At 42.1% G+C, this 12,151-nt stretch overlaps 1 pseudogene; it reads right to left on the reverse strand.

Moving 5' to 3' along the window:
* Positions 1-1,166: 1,166 nt before the first annotated feature.
* The window catches only part of LOC102868180, a 34,955-nt pseudogene continuing 23,970 nt past the window's right edge, over positions 1,167-12,151 (reverse strand).

Below are 12,151 nucleotides of genomic sequence, written 5' to 3' on the forward strand. Positions count from 1 at the left end.
ACAACATAATGATGGCCAAGTCTCACTTCTACTCACCTCATAAAAGAGAACTGTACCATTAATAATATCCACTGTCTGCTGTTGATGGAACCAACCCAAAGCTGACCCTCCAGTGTGTTTTCAAAGGCAGTTCATGGCACGGGAGAACATTGCCCATTTTCCCCCTGCAAGCAGCTGGTGGATTAGAACTTCAGAATTGTCGCTCAGCTTCTTACCACTAGGCCACCAGAGCACAGCCCATACAAATAGCTACATGGTTAGACAAGTCACCTATTACTGTGAATTGTTGTCCAATGTTCTTTGTAACTTGACCCACAGACTTACAGTTGTAGGGTTTATGGCTGGACAATGACTACTAGGGCTAGTAGAAGGAGAATTGATATCTTTGAGCTGTGGTGCTGGAGAAGAGTATTGAATATGCATGGATGGCTAGGAAAACAGTCGTCCAAGAGAGGGTTAAACTATGCTGCTCCTTGGAGGCAAGGATTCTGAAGCTTCGTCTTATGTATTTTGGACATGTTGCAAGGAGGGCCCAGTCCTTGGAGAGGGACATCATGCTTGAGAAAGTGGAGGGACAGTGCAGGAGAGGAAGACCCTGGATGAGATGGATTGATTCAATGACTAGTATAATGGGGATAAGTGTGTCATAGACAATAAGATTGGCTCAGGATAGAGCAGAGTTCAGGGCTGTGGTACATAGGGTTGCTAATGAGTTGCAAGCGACTCGATGGCACATAACAAACAGCATTTTATACTTGCTTTCTGACCTTGTGCCAGGGCTTCTCATTTGCTGTTGGAAACTGGTTTTCCAGAGAGCCTAGAAGATGCAGTCCACAGGGGTCAGCTTCCATCAGGGCAGAGTGCATCCGCAGGGAGCAAGCAGAGGACGATCCGAACAGGGAAATTTGGTTTTGGGTGGGTTGGGTTTTTGTGTTTTTTTATTAGCACAAACACATTTATTTACTAACTAAAGAGATGATCCTACTTAAACCAACACTTTGAGATATCTGCATGTAAAATGTTTGTGACAGAAATAAATGAACACAGTAGTGGGGAGGTGGGACGGAAGACAAGACCAAAAAGCAGCAGCAGTCTGGAGATCTGATCACTGACTCAAGCTTGTTCATTCTCATAACTAATTCCTTTCCAAAGCAAAGATGGAGTTTTTAGTCTACTTTTTCATAGGTCCGAGCACAAGTGACGTTGTTCATCACTCATTCCACCACTCACTTCCCATCTTCCAGTTTTCTAGCTGATGTGATTTCCTTCTCATCCCACTCTTGGCATTGAGCCAAAGCACTGTCTGTAAAGTTGCAGCTACTCTGGGTTTTTCTGCCATTGGCTGGAGTTTCTTCAAACTTTTCTTCCAGGTTACAAGAGAATTGTGTTGTTTCCAAAGTGCTTTCAGTTTTCATGGTAAGGGCTTCGCCATCAGAAGTGATGCTACGATCCCGCTTGGCCAGTGAGCCCATTTTCTGCAGATCCATTCCCACTCTCAGTTCCTTCATGGACTCGTCAAAGCCTTTGCTGTCTACCAGGCACCAGCTCCCTCCCAGCCCCTGAACAGTGGCCGTGGTGGGTGCTGCAGAGCCAGCACATGAGGGTCGGGTGTGGTGGGGTAGCTCAGTGTGCTGGAATAAGGAGATTTTTATAAACTATCTCCTGTCTCCATACCTTTTCAACCTGTATGCAGAGCAGATTATCCGGGAGCTCTATGAGGAGAAGCGTGGCGTTAGGATTGGTGGACGATCTATCAACAATCTGCATTATGCAGATGACACAACCCTGCTTGCTGAAACTGAGGAGGACCTCATGCACTTAATGCAGAGGGTCAAGGACTGCAGCCTTCAATATGGACTGAGGCTCAATGTCCAGAAGACAAAAATTCTTACCACTGGACCAATCGGTAGCATCAGGATGGATGGTGAAGAGATTGAGATTGTTCACAGCTTCAGTTGGCTCGGCTCCACGGTCAACACTCTTGGCATCAGTAGCCAGGAAATAAAAAAACGTATTGCAATGGGAAAGTCTGCGGTTAGGGACCTCTCTAGAGTACTCAAGAGCAACGGTGTCTCTCTGGAAACTAAGGTGCGCCTGATACAAGCCATGGTCCTCGCAATCACTTACTATACATCAGAAAGCTGGACAATGACTAGGGAGAATAGAAGGAGAATTGACGCCTTTGAGCTGTGGTGCTGGAGAAGAGTACTGATTGTACCATGGACTGCCAAGAAAACAAATAGATTCATACTAGAGAGGGCTAAACCAGGCTGCTCCTTGGAGGCAAGGATTCTGGAGCTTCGCCTGACATACTTTGGACATGTAAGGAGAGACAGGTCTTTAGAGAGGGACATCATGCTGGGCAGAGTGGAGGGACAGCGCAGGAGGGGAAGGCCCTCTATGAGGTGGATTGATTCAATGACTGGGGTAATCGGGATGGGTGTGTCGGAGGCAATGAGATTGGCACAGGATAGAGCACGGTTTAGGGCTGTTGTACCTAGGGTCGCAACAACAACATCTCTTGTATTACTCCAGGGGAGCCCAGATACATGTAAGGGCTAATTTTTCATTTTCTCTTTGTTGCTTGCCTTCAGGTAGAAATAGATGAAGATGGAAATGCAGGCATTTCCAATTAGAAAGCAAAATATTTTTCATTTCATATTGCAGGTATTATGTCTTCACATGATTCCTAATTTTGCACCTTGATAACGGAACTAATGAGGCTAGGGAATGCTACTCTCTCAAAAAAAAAAAAGAAAAGAAAAATCATTATCGTTGAGTCGATGCTGACTCATAGTGACAGGACGAGGTACGACTGCTGTACTGAGTTTCCAAGGCCGGCCGTCTCCATGGGAGCAGACCGCCCCATCTCTCCCCACAGAACGGCTTGGAGGTTCAAACCGCCAGTCGCGCAGTTCGCAGTCCAGTGCAGTTAGCAACCCAGCTATCAGGACTCAAAACCGGAGCAAATCAGCTCTGAGTTAAGGGACTTGGCCCGTCTCACTCATTGAGTTCCCTGTTCCCAAGACGCGCATGAACACACTTGTTGGAAGTGTCTCGGCCTTCTTGTGGAGCTCTCTATGGATGTGTAAAAATCCTATCACAGATTGGAAGCAGGAGTGGCATCCACTTCCAAAACTACATGCCTCCAGAAACTCTATGAACTTTGATAAATGTCAATAGTTACAGAAAGGCTTCAGGCCTTTTGTTCATAGGGTCGCTATGAGTCAAGCTCAACTCGACAGCAATGAACAACAACAATATCCCAGGTTTATTTATTGCTTGCTTAGAAATCTGCCGTGCCTTCACATATACACTTATGATGACAGTTTCACGTGGTCCTAGAAGTGAGACTCCTCAGCCTCTTGTGTTTTACTTAAAATCAAATGATAAGCCAGGCTGGTGAAGGCTTGATGCAGATCTGCCACCTGGCAAAGCTGTGCCTGACATTTTGATGTCTTGGGCCTGGTATAAGCATGTACTTAGTTGTTGTTGTTAAGTGCCACTGAGTTTACTAAAACTCATAGTGACCCTATCAACAATGGATCTGAACCTTGTCCCATCCTGTGCTAATCTCATCACTCCTGATATTCTCAGGCCCATTGCTACAGTCGCTGTGTTGATCCATCTACCAATTAGCAGGTATTTCAGGCTGATGGCTTCTACTAAGAGTCAATAAATGAAATTTAAGGAGCCATGCAACATCCATTCTCCAAATAGATTGTATTATTGTTTTTTGCATGGATGCATTTTTTCCCCCGAGAAGAGGACCTATTGATCCCACAAACACTCAAAAAGACTTTTCACAAAATGCTAAGAATCGTGTCTGAACATAAAAATATTGGAAGGAAAGCATAGGTGAAATATGAGAGAGCCAGAAAAAGGTTTTCGACGCAAAAATATAAATTACTACAAAAGATGCCATCCCTAACATTCTAGTCAGATAACCGTATGGTGTTTTAGGTAGGTAAGACTGGGGAGTGAAAACAAGTAAGACAATATTCATCCTGGATTTGGATAATCCTTGAATGGGATTGGTCTCGGGGTACTGAGTTAAAACCCATGTTTTATCCAGACTCTGTCAAATCTATTCAGAGGTTTTTCAGGAAGGCAAGACAGTTAAATTCAGCCTGCCAAAATGACCCAGGGCAGTCCCACTGTGAAAATGGTTGGTCCAGCGTCCAGGGAATGGCTCATTGATACAAAAGAATGACTTCCTGTCTTGACAAGTGTTGCATAGAAATAGAATAAGGGAGGGATCTCGAACTCAAAGGCTTATCAAGAATTGTGCAACTATGAGGCGGTATTGAACCAGTGAGGTATGCTTTAGCCAACACAGTTGACTTTGTTTACTTCTACACAGTGCATTTTAAAATATTACAACTTGTGGAAGTTGGCAACTAATTAAAAACATTTGAAAATGCCATGTGGGATGAACATATGCTTGGAGGGTGTATTTGGCCCAAAGGCTGCCGGTTTGGGATCTCTGGTGTAGAGCGGTTGTCCTCCACCCTGACCGTGGATTGGAGTCATCTGTGGAGCTTAGAAAACACAGCTTCCCAGCCCCCTCCCCAGGGCTGGCTAGAAGGAATCTCGGGGTGTAGGGGTGTTGATACAGAGCCAAGATGAGACCCACCAAAGCCAGGGGCTGGTGAATGACATAGCAGTTAGCACCAAGTCACAGACACTGTAGAGGAAGTCGGGAGATAAATGAATAATGCTCCCCACCTCCAGGAATGAAAATGGCAAAGGTTTATAAAATATCTTTAAATACTTTTCCCAATGTCTTATATTTTGCTTTTCTGATCAATGTATACATACAGCTGTGTTGTATAACAGTCACTTGTGGCTTCTTAAATTTAAGTTCATTAGATTGAGACAACACTCTTGGCACCAGCAGTCAAGAAATCAAAAGGCAAATTACAATGGGAAAATTGGCTGTCAGGGACCTCTCGAGAGTACTAAAGAACAGTGATGTCAGTCTGGAGACTAAGGTGCGCCTGATCCAAGCCATGGTCCTCGCAATTACTTACTATGCATCAGAGAGCTGGGCAATAGCCAAGGATAATAGAAGAAGGTTGATGCCTTTGAGTTGTGGTGCTGAAGAAGAGTGTCGAAACATAGCACACACTGACAGGAGAACAAATAGGTCTGTCTTGGACGAGGTGAAAGCAGTTTGTTCCCTAGAGACAAGGATTTTGAGACTCTGTCTCATATACTTTGGGTTCATGGTTTAAAGGGTTCAGTGCTTGGATATGGAAATCATTCTTGGAAGGTTAGGTGGACAACGCAGGAGAGAAAGACCCAGGATGAGATGAATTGATACAGTGACTGGAGCAATGGGATTAGATCTTTTGGGGACGATGAGATTGGCGCAAGTCTGGGCAGCTTTCAGAGTTAATGTTCATACGGTTGCTATGAGTCACAGGTGATTCGATGGCATGTAACAACAAAGTGTAAAATGTAATTCACCAGTTACACCAGTTTTCCAAGCAATAAGCACTCCACTCTCTGTGTTTTTAAATAATTTATGGAATCAAGTAAGGTTCAGCTATGAGCCTGTTCTGACTCTGATGACAGTGAGGTTCTTTTCAAGATTTTTTGAGCAGTGTGACACTATCTAAGCAAAACTTTGAACCCTCCTTATGAACAGAATATACTTTCAGTGGGCTGAAAATTCAGACAGAACAAAGAGAATCCTAATAGTCTGAATTTTAAAGCCATGGGATTAAGTGTGAACTTTTACATTTGTATAATAATCTGAACTCTTGAGAAGCAGAGCATCCTCAGCTAAAAAATAGTAGTTGTTTAGATAAAAAGCCATAGAATGAATTAGGAAGGAAAAAAATTGCTGGAAGTGTTAAGGATTATTTATGCTGATACATCTCTCTGGAGACTGTGGTTATGAAAACATCAAGCTGAGTTTGAATGGTTGCCAGGCACAGAATGGAGCAAAGGTGATGCCGCAAAGCATGCCACACTTGGTACCTAGGAGTCTCTCATGGAGTCACCATTACTGAACGCCTCGGGGTCACGTGGGGTTCATTTGAAGAGGGCAGCACAAGTTAATCTATTTTTTTTATGTTGTGTAAATCTTATTGGGTGTTTAATTGGCTTCATGTGGCTCTTAGATAATCATAAAGGCTAGGGCTGCTTCTGGAATGAAGTAAATATTTGAGTCCTTATCCTTGTAATGTTTGAACATCTCTGATAACGTATATATAATATGAGGGCTGCTTTATCAAGAGATTGAATTCCGAGTTTTTCTGTTAATCTCCTTGTATATTAGAAACATGGTCTATTAATCGTATTTCATAGCATCAGTGATCTTTTTATGGAAAAGTCAAGCATATCTACTGGTCTACTGTCAGTGACTTTAACAAAATGTAAGAAAATGTAATACCTAGTGTTACCACTGTGGTCACACACACATCTACCTGTATCTATGTTACATATGACGTGTTAAGTCCTGTGCCAGATGGTGGGTTCAAAAGATGCACAAACCACAGACCCTGCCCTTGAGTAGTTCATATTCTAAAAGGGAAACCATACATGTGAACAAGTAATTACCATCAATGCACTAACTGTTGTTGTTGCCTTGTGCCATTGAGTTACTATGAAAAGATTCATAACAACTTCATGTGAAAAAGGAAAACTGTCCCACAGGGCTTTCTGAATTGTACTTTGCTGAGCACTCCTTAGAGGCAGAGATGGTGAAACTTCATCTCACTTAGGGCTTATTTTCAGGAGGAACCTTCAGGAGAGACATCATTCAAGGCAAGGTGGAGGATCAGTGAGAGAGAGGAAGATCCTCAACCAGATGGATTGGGACAATGACGGCCACAGTGGCCTGGAGCATGACAGGTCGTGAGGGTGACACCGGCGAGGGCAAGGTGCAGACCCGTTATTGGTCATAGGGTCGCTACGAGTTGTAGTCAATTTGACGAAACCTACCAACATCAAAACCTTCACGAGGAAAATCATCAGTATTTCCTTCAGGAGTGGGTTCAAATATCCAACCTTCAGATTGGATTAGCAGCTAAGACTGCAAACATGACACCACATTAAACATAGTCATAAAGCTCCCCCGAAATAAACCTACTGCCATTGACAAAGCCTGACTCATAGTGAACCTCCAGGGGGCTTCTGAGTCAGTAAATCATTATGGAAGGAGACTGTCTATGTTTCTCCCACGGAGTAGCTTGTGTATTTGAACCACTGACCTTTTGGTGACCAGCCCAACTCATGAAACACTATAATAACAGGGCAATAATAAAAAAATCTCATTACTATGGAGTCAGAACCAAGCCCTAGCTGCCTCTCCTTCAGGTTTTCTGAGGCTATAAATCCTATGAGAGGGTGTTCATCTTCCTTCCTTGGAGCCGCTGGTGGATTTGAACCACCAGAAAACCCTCATCTTTTGGGTTACTGGCATAATTCTGATGAACTGCATCACCAGTTTCTTCAGGATGACGATAGAGACATAAGAAAGAATAATACAAACGCATAAGGGAAGACTAGCTAAAGGTTGTGGACAACAGATCTTTTTATTTACTATACTAGTTATCCTCACAAAAGAGATAAAAAAAAACCACTTTGACATGGTGTTAAATATGTTGTTGTTGTTAGTTGTGACTGAGCCACGTACGACTCATAGCGACCCTATGCACAAAAGATCTGAACCTAGTCCTGTCCTCCATTCTCACACTTTCTGACACACATGATCCCATTGCAGCAGTCACCGTGTCAATCTACCTGGTTGAGGGTCATCTTGTCCTTTGCCTACTCTCCACCTTCCCAACATAACGTCCCTCTCCAAGGAATAGCACCTTCTAGCAATATGTCCAAAGTATGTGAGACAAAGCCTCATCATTCTTGCCTCCAAAGGGCACTCTGGTTGCCCCCTCTCTAAGACATACCTATTTATTCTCTCAGCTGTCCATGAGATGCTCAGGGTTCTTCTCCAACACTGCAGCTTAAAGGTGACAGTTCTTTTTCTGTAATCCTTATTCATGTCCAGGTCTTGGATACATGACTAGTAATCAGAAAGATCACAGCCTGAATCAGATGCACCTTAGTTCTCAAACTGACATCACTACTCCTCAGTAATTTGGAAAGATCCCTAACTGCAGATATTCCTAGTGCAGTGCATCTCCTTATTTCCTGACTGCTGGCACCAAGAGTGCTAATTGTGGATTCAAGCAAGATGAAGCTGTTGACAGTTTCAATCTCCTCTCCATCCATCATGACACTGCCTATTCGTCCAGTAGTAATAATCCTGTTTTCTTGATATTAAGACACAGTCCGTACTGAAGGCTGCCTTCCTTGATCTTCTGCAACAAGTACTTCAAGTCCTCTTTACTTTCAGCATTACTTCATACCTCACTCGTTGTGTCATCTGCATAATGCAGGTTATTGATGAGCTTCCCTCCAAGCCTGGTGCCACACTCCTCTTCACAGAGTCCAGCTTCTCTGATAATTTGCTCAACATAGAGATTGAACAGGTATAGGCATAGAATACATCCCTGACGCACTCCCTTCCCAATTCCAAATCATGCAGTGCTCCCCTGCACCGTTCACACAACAGCCTCCTTGATCCAGGTATAGGTTCCTTCATGAACACAATCAAGTGCTCCGGGATTCCCCCTCTTTTCAATGTAAGCCACAACTTGTCATGATTCACACAAACACCTTTGCACAGTCAATAAAGCACAAATGGGCATTCTTCCGGTATTCCTTACTTTCAGCCAGAATCCATCTGACCCATCTGACATCAGCAATGATAATCCTGGTGCTATGGCCTCTTCTAATCCCACTTGAATGTCTGTCAATTCCCCATCTATGTACTGTTCCAATCATTTTTTAAATGATCTTCAGTAGTATTTTGCTTGCATGTGATTATCGATGATATTATTCGATAATTTCCACATTCAGTTGGATCACCCTTTTTGGGATTAGGAACAAATATGGACTTCTTCCAGTCCATTGGCCAGACAGCCATCCTCCAAATTTCCTATCATAGACTGGTGAGCACATCCAAAGCTGCATCTGCTAATTGAAACAAGTAAATTGGTATCCCATCAATTCTTGGGGCCTTATTTTTTGACAATGCCTTCAATGCAGCTTCCAGTTCCTCTTTCATTAACATTGGCTCCTGTTCATATGGTACTTCTTGAAATTTTTCTGATCTTCTCTGATCAGTGTTAAAAATAAGGATGCAATATTATGGGGTTTATCATCATTATCTTATATTGAAATGGCCCCTAGAACAAAAACCTCTAGACTGAAAATAGCTGAAGGAAGAACCTAAAATAGATTGAGAAAGAAGTGAATGAGTGGTGAATGAAAAATAGATTGTTAAGACCCAGAAATGTCTGGGTTATAAGCCATGTATTATTATTATTATTGTTATTTAGGCCAAGCAAGCAGTGGGGTGGATATTAAGGACTATGGAGAGGCATAAGGCAAAGGAGAACCCTCAGCTGTGTGTCAGAAATAATCAGAGAGATTTGTCTCTTAAAATAGAAAATACATAGCTGGCTGGTTAGCTGTGAAAGGCAGTGATCTGAAACAGTACTAACTCAGCTAAAACTCCACTAAATGAAGCTTCTGCCACCCACAAACACCGGACTGTCAAAGAACAAACACGTCTATCTCAGAAGATGTGCACCCAGAAAGCTCCCTAGAAGCAAGGATGCGACTCTCTCACATATTTTTGCCATGTTATCAGGAGTTGCCACTCCCTAGAGAAAGGCGTTATTGGATGTCTTTGGAAAAGTTGAGGGTCAATAAAAGAAAGGCAATGAATTGGCACAGAGACTGCAATAATGAACTTCAGCACAACAGAGACTAGAGGAGGTGGAAAGGTTTCAGCCTATCGTACGTGGTGTTGACTTATGCTATCCACCAATAACAGAGAACTGAACACAAAGCCCTAGTTCTCACGGAATTGTTTAGTGATTTGTTTGTGCTGGGTAGACCTGACCACAGGTGCACAGTTATTTGTATTTCAGCATTATGAAGAGCAAAACGATCAGCTGTAATTGCAAGGTATCATTATGCAGAGAGCATTAAAAGCTGAAATAAATCTTTAATATCTGAAAATACCCTAAGTCTTCTAATTGCTTTTTATCTAGATATATTTGCTTTCTGAGTAATCTTATTCATCTAACTTTACCCCAAATTCTAAGAGCAACAGTTCTCAAAGGCAGCACTTTCTCTCCACATGAAGCATGAAGATTTTGATATTCCAGTCAGGAAATCAAAAGACAAATTGCACTGGGAAAGTCTGTTGTCAGGGACCTCTCTAGAATGCTAAGAACTATGATGTCAGTCTGGAGACTAAGATGCACCTAATCTAGGTCATGGTCTCCTCAGCATCAGAAAACTGGGAAATGACTAAGGATGACAGAAGAACAGTTGATGGCTTCCAGTTGTGGTGCTGGAGAAAAGTCTTGAACATACCATGGATTGCCAAGAGAACAAACAGTCCTGTCTTGGAAAGGGTGAAACCAAATTTCTTCTTGGAGGCAAGGATTTTGAAGCTCCATCTCATGTACTTTGGGCACATGGCCAGGAGGGACTAGTCTTTGGAGAAAGACATCATGCTTAGAAGGGTGGAGGGACAGCGCAGGAGAGGAAGACCCCAGATGAAATGTATTGACATGATAACTGGGGCAATTGAATCAGAGTCAGTGAGACTGTTTCAAGATAGGGTTTCTATGAGTCACAGGTGACTCAATGGCACATAACAACAACAACAACAACAAAGTATATGTGCTGTCACAATGTCCCAACTGGGTCTGTTCTGTTACATACCTCAAACATATGAGATGAAGCCTCACCATCTTACTTTTAAGAAGTATCCAAATACACTTCTTCCAAGGTGGGGTATATTTGGCTACTCTTCTGGCAGACCACAATGTACTTATTTCAACATTCTTCTCCAACACCATGATTTAAAGACATTCATTTGTCTTTGATCTTCCTTATTCATCGCCCAGCTTTCCCAACTAAAATCTAATTAAAAATACTATAGCTTGGGTCAGATGAACTTTGGTCCTCAAAATGATGTCTTTGCTTTTGAACACTTTGTCTTTTTTTTTTTATTTAATTTTTTTCACTTTGTCTTTTGTAGCAGGTTTGCCCAATGCCTTAAGTCACTTGATTTCCTGACTTATCGTTCCCTGAATATTGACTGTGCATCCAAATAAAATAAAATTCTTCACAACCTCAATATTTGTTCTGATTATTAGAATCTTGTTTAGGGATTGACTTGTGGGGATTTTTGTTTTGTATTCTGTTCAGATGCAATCCATGTTGAAGGATGCAGTGTTTAACTTTCATCAGTAAATGCTTCCAATCTTCTTAATTCCACATCAGTTGTTGGTAACTCTTCCTCAGATTATAGTGCTATCTCCATCTTTAGTCCAGATTCTCAGATTATTTGCTCAGCATACAGAATGCATAAAATGATGAATTTTTATAACCTTAATGCACACATTTCCTGATTTTAAACAGCACAATATCATATCCTTTTTTGTCTAAACAACTGCTTCCTTTTTTTAAAATTTTATTTTATTTTATTATTTTTGTGTGCGTGTACCATCACATCAGATCTGACTGGTACAGGAGGAGATTGCCCCTCCTTCCCCGACAGAGCATCTGGTGGATTCAAACCGTGCACCTCTGGGATTGTAGTTGCAGCTCCTTGCCACTAGGCCACCAAAGCTCCCCTAAACAACTGCTTCTTTATCTATGTATAGGTACCAGTGAACACAATTAAATGCATGCTTTGAAACTTCTAGTCTTTCCAATGTTATCTATAATCTGCAATGATCCAAACAGTTGAATGATTTTGTAGAGTCAATAAAATCATCTCAAAGAATATTTCAAGAACTGTTCTGAAGTATATTGCTGTCAATTATAAGATAATATCCATAAATATACAAGGAAGAACAGTTATGTTACTACAACTGTTATCCAAATATACTTCAGCATCACGAAAACAAACCAATGACCAAAGCCAAAAATAGAGAAATTGAGGATTCCCAGTGACTTCATCTGACTTGGATCCATAATCAATACACATGCAGTCAGGAGATCAGGAGATGTGTTCACTGGAGAAGCCTACAGTTGAAGCCCTCTCCAA

This window comes from Elephantulus edwardii, unplaced genomic scaffold (assembly GCF_000299155.1).
Source record: "Elephantulus edwardii isolate Elephantulus edwardi_28Jun2011 unplaced genomic scaffold, EleEdw1.0 scaffold00191, whole genome shotgun sequence".
In the NCBI taxonomy this organism is placed as follows: Eukaryota; Metazoa; Chordata; class Mammalia; order Macroscelidea; family Macroscelididae; genus Elephantulus; species Elephantulus edwardii.